Here is an 8361-nt window from a genome sequence, read left to right on the forward strand (position 1 = left end):
CCCATGGGTCCGGTTTGGGCCCCGGTTCAACTGGTTCGGCCCTTCCGGTCCGATTTTGGGCCAAATTATCGAAATTGGTATCAAAATTCTCGTTTCGATGAGCTCTATCCTATTTTGATATTAGTTTTGTATTTTTAACTTTCCTAATTAAAATTCAATTTACTAACTAATAATTTACCGATTTTAGCGGGGTTTACAAATGTAACCTAGCTGAGTCAGTTAGGAGTTGGGCGCTTGGCTATAAATAGTCCATTTTAGATGTTCTTTAGAGAACACAATTATTAATAAAGTCATCTATTATTTTTTTCTATTTTCTTTTCCATAGTTGTCATAACCAAACTGGTGATTGAACCGGTCAGGCTATTGGTCATTGGGTCACTGGTTCAACCTGTGGGTCACTGGTTGAACCGGTTAATCCGGTCCCATATAAGTAAAACATAAGGAGTTTATCCTTGTTCTTGGAAAGTTGGTATTTCTAATGATGTATTTGATGAAGGCATCCTAATCAACCAGGACTAAATGACTAATCTACCAGGAATAATATAAAACAATAATCTATTGGGAATAATATACAACAGTTGAACAACAACAATATATTACAGTAACAACATAAAACAAAAAATTGAACAATTGAACAGAAATCAACAAGTTATAAATCAACCAAATATAATCAACATAGATAAGCAACATCATTAATCAATTAATTCTAACTGAAGTGCTAAATTATTGAAACACTGAATAGCTTAAAAAAATAAAAAACACATACCTGATGGCTGATGCACGGCGTGTAGAGAAGAGGGAGATCGGAGAAGAAGTATGGCACCGACAACGATGATAGGGACGAGTGGATGACCGGACCGGCAAAAGGAGAACGACGACAGACACACAGGACAGAAGGCGACAAGCCGAGATGCACAGGGGCTACCGAGACAACGACTCTGAGTAGCCGCTGACGTCGCACCATGCGGTGGAGGTGGCACTGGTTGTGGTCGGGTGGTGCAAGACTGCGAGCACGGTAAGGATGTGAAGGGGTCTCTCTCACAGTCACTGTCTCAGCCATTTGGAGTTTGGGGGAAGGGAATGAGTTTGTGTCTGGGAGGCTGTGAGCAACTTAGCTAGGGTTTCAGGTTTCTTTTTTTTTTTTAAAGGGTCGAAACGACGCCGTTTCACTTGGAGAAAAAAAATAGAGTCCAAACCGGTCCGGATTTTTCAAATTTGCCGGTTCGCTGGTTTTGGTCAAACTCGACCGATTCAAACCAAATCTCACTGGTTTGCTTCCTTGTTTGGTTAGCTAACACACCTGAATCGACCTTGTCATCGGTTCACCGGATTTTCGGTCCGACCAGACACACGGGTCGATCCGATTCTAACAACTATGCTCTTTTCTCTTCCCTTTTTAATTTCTTTTCAAATCCTAAATCTTATTTTTATAATAGTTTAATTTCTTTTCACGATCATTACTCGAATTGTAATCGAAACAAATCAATCTAAATTTATGACTATAAAACTTTTTGAACTTTAATATATTGAAATTCTAGAAATAAATATTGATCTAATTTAACGCATAAATATCTTTTAACTTTGATGTATTTTAATTTGCGTTTTATATACAAGAACAACTAATACCCCGTAATACATCTTATACAAAATCAAATTACACATCATATAGTGGTTGCTTCCAAAACTTCATTAAGCTTAAGAGGCAAACGCGCTTGATAAAAATAATAGTATTCTAAAACAACTCTTAGTTTTATAATGAGAACATTTTGTTTTGTCTTTATTCGTAATTTACAACTTTTAGTGAAGGGAGGAGACATAATCAAAACAAAGAATATCGTAAATTAATCAAGAAAACATATTACATGAAATAAAAATATCTAGGAAGAGTACTTTGGGCAAAACTTGTTCATTCACACTAAACCTATATAAAGAGTAACATATTATAAGTTTATGATTGCAATCCAAAAAGAAAGAGAGACATATGGCTAGAAACAACTTAATAATAACAATGTGGATTATTGGATTAGTTATGTATGTTGCGATTGCTGAAGTCTATGGCAACATTCCTAAACAATCATGGACTCCATCATATTATGTTGCATCAGTTATGCGACAACAATGTATTGAAGATTGTAAAACGCACTCACCGGACCCAATAGTTTTGACATTGTGCATTAATAGATGTGAAAGTATGCACCCGCATGACTAGTGCTTGGGTAGTGGTAAGCATCTAAGTTATAATGAATGGTTTTGGGATTTTGTGAATTTTTTTGGCTTATGAATATTTTATGTGATGACAAACTCTTCTCTATTTTATGATTATCAAAAGACCAATGAAAATAGTATAGTTTCGTGCTATTCACTTGTATAGCATTAAATACAATTATTTTTGAAAATTTTAAACGAATTAGGAAACCTAGAGTAGCCTATAATAATATATTAAATAAATAAATTCAAAATTTATCTTAGTTTTTAGTGCTTTTCTAAGCTTGAAATGTTCTACTTGTACTATACTTATTGTTAATGGAATCTAATAAGATATCATTTTCTATTTACATGTTCGTTCAAGTTGAACTTCATTTAAATAAATCTTCAAAAAAAAAAAAAAAACCACTTAAGCACTCAATCAAACTAGGATGTGTTTGATGTTTTTTGTTACAATATTTACTTTTTTGTCATATATATTTCATTTATCATCGAGTTTTAGCAATTTGTTTATTGTATTTTTCAGAAAAATAATATAGTTACCTAAATTATGATAATATGTAATAAATGTTTGTGGAATGAGATATACCACAAGTGTTTGTTAATGTTATTCATCACATGTAAACTCTTTATATAATTAACTACAATTAAATGTAGTAAATTTAGTAAATTGGTATGAAGTAATTCTCAAATAATTGTTTTGCAGCCAAGATCTAACTATATGAACTTTTTGTTATGATTCCTTGAGTTTAAATTATTTTATGTGAACCCCATAGTTAATTATTCTTTTAATTTAGACATAAAGTTTACTTGTCACAGGTCTTTCAAAGTCAAAATTTAAATAAATTCTCCCATGGATAGAATATTCAAGCACTTTGATCATATCAGAAAGTGGATGATTCGCAATGTTGGTTTTATTAGGTGTTTCAATGATTGTTTACAATATTATTTCCTTGTCGTGTATCTCAATTATATTATGTTTGAGTATCAACACTTTAATTATATTTATTGTAATTCAATGGTAGCAACCTATATGTTACAATCAAATGCAGTAAAACATCCTGAGATGAATTAATAATAGCTACAATTATTATTAATAAATTCTCAGTCTAAACTCCAATCCAAACTTGGGAATGCTAAATTAATTAACATAAATATAAGACATGTTCAATTACTTAATGTGTAGCCAAGTATAGTTATTTTGGAAAAATAAACATCAGTCGCTTAAAAATAAAACTGTGAGATCCAAAATTTCAAAGCAGATAATATTCTAAAATGGGAAAAAAAATCAAAGATGCTGATAGATTCTCACAAATGGTTTATACTTAGGTATTCTTGGACTTCTATTGTTTTCTCTTTGATTATAAAAAAAAATATGCTAGCTAAAACTGGTGCAATAATGGACTGTGTAACATCTTCTATTGGTTTCTCTTTGACTCGAAACCGTATCGCTGTTTTTTTGAAAATCAACAAGCATATTCATATATACAAAATTTATTACATAAGTAGCTTATAAATATAATATATATATAAATATACAACTCCCGTCCTTCTTATAAAATTATAATAACAAAGGCAAGGGAAGAAAAATTATCTAACTAAAACAACATTATATAGAAAAAACGTAATAAAACTTTTCATACACTTCTTTATTCGCTTCTTGAAAAGATAAAGCTGTAGGGGGTGAGAACCTAACCATACGGCCTTACCACGGAGTTTTAGAATTGTCATGAGAAGATATTTAATAAGAATATTGTTTTCAAGCTCAGTGATTATCGTCGTCTCATGAATTTTTTGAAAACCGACAGTTTAACCATCCAAAAATTCAAAACCTTTTTAAAAGAAATCAGTTAACTATTCAAATCTAAAACCTTTCTTTTCGTATAAGAAAAATCTTAAAAGTTTCCTAGACTGTATGAATGACCAACCTGTTCCAAGCATATGTTCATTAAGTCTATGCAGAACCAGCTTGATTTTTCATACTTAACCTCAATAAAAAACAATCACGACCTCATGCCCATTCACGCAATCAATCAGCAGTTATCATCAATTCAGCACCAAAACTCAATCTCAAAAGTACCACACTAGAGCAAACACATGCAAAACAGACAAAAAAAACACAGGTATAGATAGAAGTTACAACAAGTAGCTCAGATAGCAGTTAATAACAATTAAACAGTTAAGCAAACCAAAACAAATTCAAACTCAAACAAAGCATGCAAATGCATATGATGCATGTCTGCCCCATGGCCAATGAGCTCATTTGTCGGTTATATAGTCAAACCCGACATGTCTGGTAGCTAACCCGGATACTGTCTCTCTATTGCGCATTAATACCATTAGAGGGAATACGTGCCCTGTCACCATTAGAGGGATTATGTGCCCTGTCACCATTAGAGGGATTATATGTCCTGTCACCCTTACAACCAGAGAGAAGACACAGACATACTTGTCATCAATCATCCTCAACCATGTCTCATTTATGATATTCATTTAATTTCATAATCAAACTTAGTTTTCATCATTCTTCTTCCTCATCTCTTTCCCGAAGCAAGTGGACAACGCCACTGCCTCTTACCCGGGGTCTCCATTCTTAATCAAATTCATTTTCATTTTCAAATCCATTTCTCAATATCATTCAATTCATTCAAAAATCATACTTTTACAGTCATAATCTCATCATTCTTCATTCTCTTTCAATCATCGTCATTCCTCCCATTCTGTTCATCAGTAATTCGAACTTAAAACATAATTCATTCTTTTCTAAATAAATCAAACTCAAAACGTAATTTCTTTTCTTAATAACTCAAAATCAAATTATAAAATTCTTAAAAATCCAAATCTTTCTAATAAGCAATTCAAACGAAACTTTCAATTTTTATAAAAATTTCGACAGCACATCCTCTAAAATTTAGACTCTGCCACCCTTCAAGGGTCCCAACCAAACCATTCTCAACCTTCTCAATAAAATATAATACTATAAGAAAAATACTCATTCAGCCACATTTTTTAAGCTACATTTGAAAAGCATAGCCGATTCATAGAATAGGCTACGCTTTTCTCCGTGCTACCATTTTATAGAAGAATAGGAAACACAGTTGTGGCATCACTTAAAAAGTGTCTCCTTAGATATTATAAATATCACTTATAAAGCATAGCCTTATCTTAATATCTATAAGTACATTTTTTTCATCAAAGAGGGTGCTTTTTAAGAGCAGCCTAATGGTTATATTTTGGGTATGCTTACGAAGTGTTTCCTAATATAAGCGGGCTATAACGTCAATGAATTTCTCCTTTTCATAAACCTGCGCCCTTCTCCTTCGTTGAGAGATCAGAGTTTACCTTCTTCTTCGCCGTTTTCGTCCTCCTTCTTAACAAACCCGTGAAACCCCTTCTTTACCCTTAATCTTGCAAAACCCTTTTCCCTTTTTCTTCCCCCTTCTAATTCTCTGAAACTACCCTGATGTTTCTAAAAAGTAAAAACCCCTTTCTCCTTTTAATTCTCTTGAAACCCTTGCCCCTTTATCTTCAAAATCACACACTCTCATCTCTCAAACACTCATTTATGGTTCTAGCACTGGACAGACGATAGCTAATGGCAGGGGAGGCATTGAGTAACAGAACCACGACTGGTAAAAAGCAACAGAACAGAGGAGGCGAGGTGAGTTGCGACGGGAACTAAGCTGCGACTGCAAGAAAGAGGTGTGATGGTGACTGATATGGGTGGAGATGCGAAGATAAGACGCTGCGAATGAGATAAATCTGCGACGTTGTGTCACACTCTTCATTTGTAATTGATTCATCTCCACTCACCACTCTGGCTCCACATTTTAATTTCTCAGAATCTCTCTATCCCTCTCGTAACCACTCAGTCGGTCTCGGTCAAAACCGCTCATTCTCTATTCTCAAAGACAAAGAACACTGAAGAACGACAAGTTGGCCTTGGTGATGACGAACCGCGATGGAGAACTGAGATGGTAGTGACGATGAACCAAGACATTAACACTGAATAGAGATAAGTGATGTATATGAAATTTCTAGTTTTGCAATTTTTTTTGAGAATTTGTTGTTCTGATTTTTAGGGTTCTATATCACTGGCCTGTGTTAAATTTAATTAGAGTTTTATATCACAATTTCGTATTTAATTAGGATTTTTCTATGTCTGGTTCAATTTATGTCGTGCTGTTTGTGTTAGAAGCTTTCTCGTATCACATTTGAGAATTGCTTGTTATTATTAGTGTTGAATTCTAATTTTGTTCTTTATTCTATTTGTGATGATCTTGCTGCCATTAATGATTGGCTTATTCGTTTGACTTTAATTTCACTACCATTCTTTGTTCTGTCACCATTTTTTGATTCACTATCTATGCTCTGAGTTTTCTTCTCCATTGATGGCTTCTGTATTAGATCATTCATTTTTGTTGTTATAATAATAATAATTAACTATATGTATACCATTTTATTTGTATTTTTATTGATAATTAACAAAGATCAGCTATGGCTTGTAGGAGATTGGCCCTTATCATTGTTTCTGCTGTTATGCTTTCTATTACATTTGCTGGATTCTGTAAGTTTTCTTAATTCCTTATTATCCTGTAAGGTTTCTAGCTAATTAATATTTTATTATTAATATGGGAAAATATTTTACTTTTATGCAGTATGTTCCTTACTTGGCATACAGTGTCTTGTATACTTGTATGTTCATTGATTCATTTGCAGTTTTTATCATCAATATGTATTGTTCATGTTTGGGTTAGAAGTAACAACTAACAAGTTCCTTTTTTACTTGGTTGATGCAGCAAGTATTTTCTAAGTATGTCAAAATGTTATCTAGGCTTATGTTATCTAAGCAAGTGTATCCTAAGTAGGTTCATTTCTAAAATTGAGGCAATTTGTTGTCTTTGGATGGCTGATGGTCCTAATAATTTATTGATATGCTTGTTTAATTTCAAATTTCAGGACTTGAATTTAAGAATTAACTTTCTTTTTGAATAAATTATATGTTTGATTTGGATTATCTCGTGGTAAATACAGTTTGTTTAGTTGCAGCTAGTATGAATATTAAAATCTTTAATAATCAGTTCTAAGATATTATTAGTTTAGTATACCAAGTGTATTTTCCTATTCTTTACATTTCTAATAATGGAATTTTGCTATTTTCTTTGATTCTAGGAAAAAGGTGCAATTCCCTTGGAGAATTCTAAAAACACATACAAGATCAAATCTGAAATGCAGTATGACATGAAAAGTTATTGCATGGATTACTATTTTGAAACCAAAACTGGTGCTAATTTTGACTATTGATGAGCGAATATTTTATACGCTTTGTGGCATTGTTTTCATATAGTTTCTAGTATGTTTTGTTTAAGTTTTATTATATTTTCATAGGTTTTTGTGAAAAATTCATATTTTTGGATTCTACTTTGAGTTTTTGTGTTTTATGGTGATCTCAGGTATTTTTTTGCTGAAATTGAGGAGCTTGAGCAGAAGTCTGATTCAGAAGTAAAGAAAGGACTGTAGATACTGTCAAGATCTGACCTCCGTGAACTCGAATGAGCTTTTCTGGAGCTGCAGAAGTCCAAATGGCGCGCTCTCAATGGCTATGGAAATTTAACATCCAGGGCTTTCCAGAAATATATAATAGTCTATAATTTGTTTTGGAAATAAAGGCCCAAAACTGGCGTTCAACACCAGCCACCAGCCCCAGTCCTGGCGTCCAGCGCCCACAAAGGAGCAACTGGAGTTCAACACCCAAAAGGGGGTCCCTAGCCAGCATTCAACGCCCCTAAGGGACGTTAGCACGTGGGAGACACTCAAGCTCAGCCCAAATACTCACCTAGTGGGCCCCAGAAGTGGATTTTCGCACTCCTAATTAAGTCTAGTCTATCATATTTCTGTAATGCTTAGTCATTAGATTAGTATATTTAGGATCTTCTTCCTCCCCCATTATTTTCGAACACTATTATGTATAGTATGAGTGAAGAGAGAATTTTTGCGTGGTCTAGAAATTTGCAGATAAATCCTCGTTGCAGGTATAGCTTCTAAACCAACAAAAATCCTTTCTTACAAACGTTCTGGTTGTCACAAGTAACAAATCCCTTTTAAAATTGATAACCGAAGTATTTAAACCTCGGGTCGTCTTCTCAAGGAATTGAA

General features: G+C 33.4%; 1 long non-coding RNA gene across 1 annotated transcript; it reads left to right on the forward strand.

The window, feature by feature from the left end:
- The first annotated feature begins 1695 nt into the window (after positions 1-1695).
- Positions 1696-3219, forward strand: LOC112759173 (uncharacterized). The gene is made up of 2 exons (XR_003179972.2): positions 1696-2222; positions 3025-3219. It is a non-coding gene; the product is annotated as an uncharacterized lncRNA (long non-coding RNA).
- Positions 3220-8361: the final 5142 nt, after the last annotated feature.

This window comes from Arachis hypogaea, chromosome 16 (genome assembly GCF_003086295.3).
Source record: "Arachis hypogaea cultivar Tifrunner chromosome 16, arahy.Tifrunner.gnm2.J5K5, whole genome shotgun sequence".
In the NCBI taxonomy this organism is placed as follows: domain Eukaryota; kingdom Viridiplantae; phylum Streptophyta; class Magnoliopsida; order Fabales; family Fabaceae; genus Arachis; species Arachis hypogaea.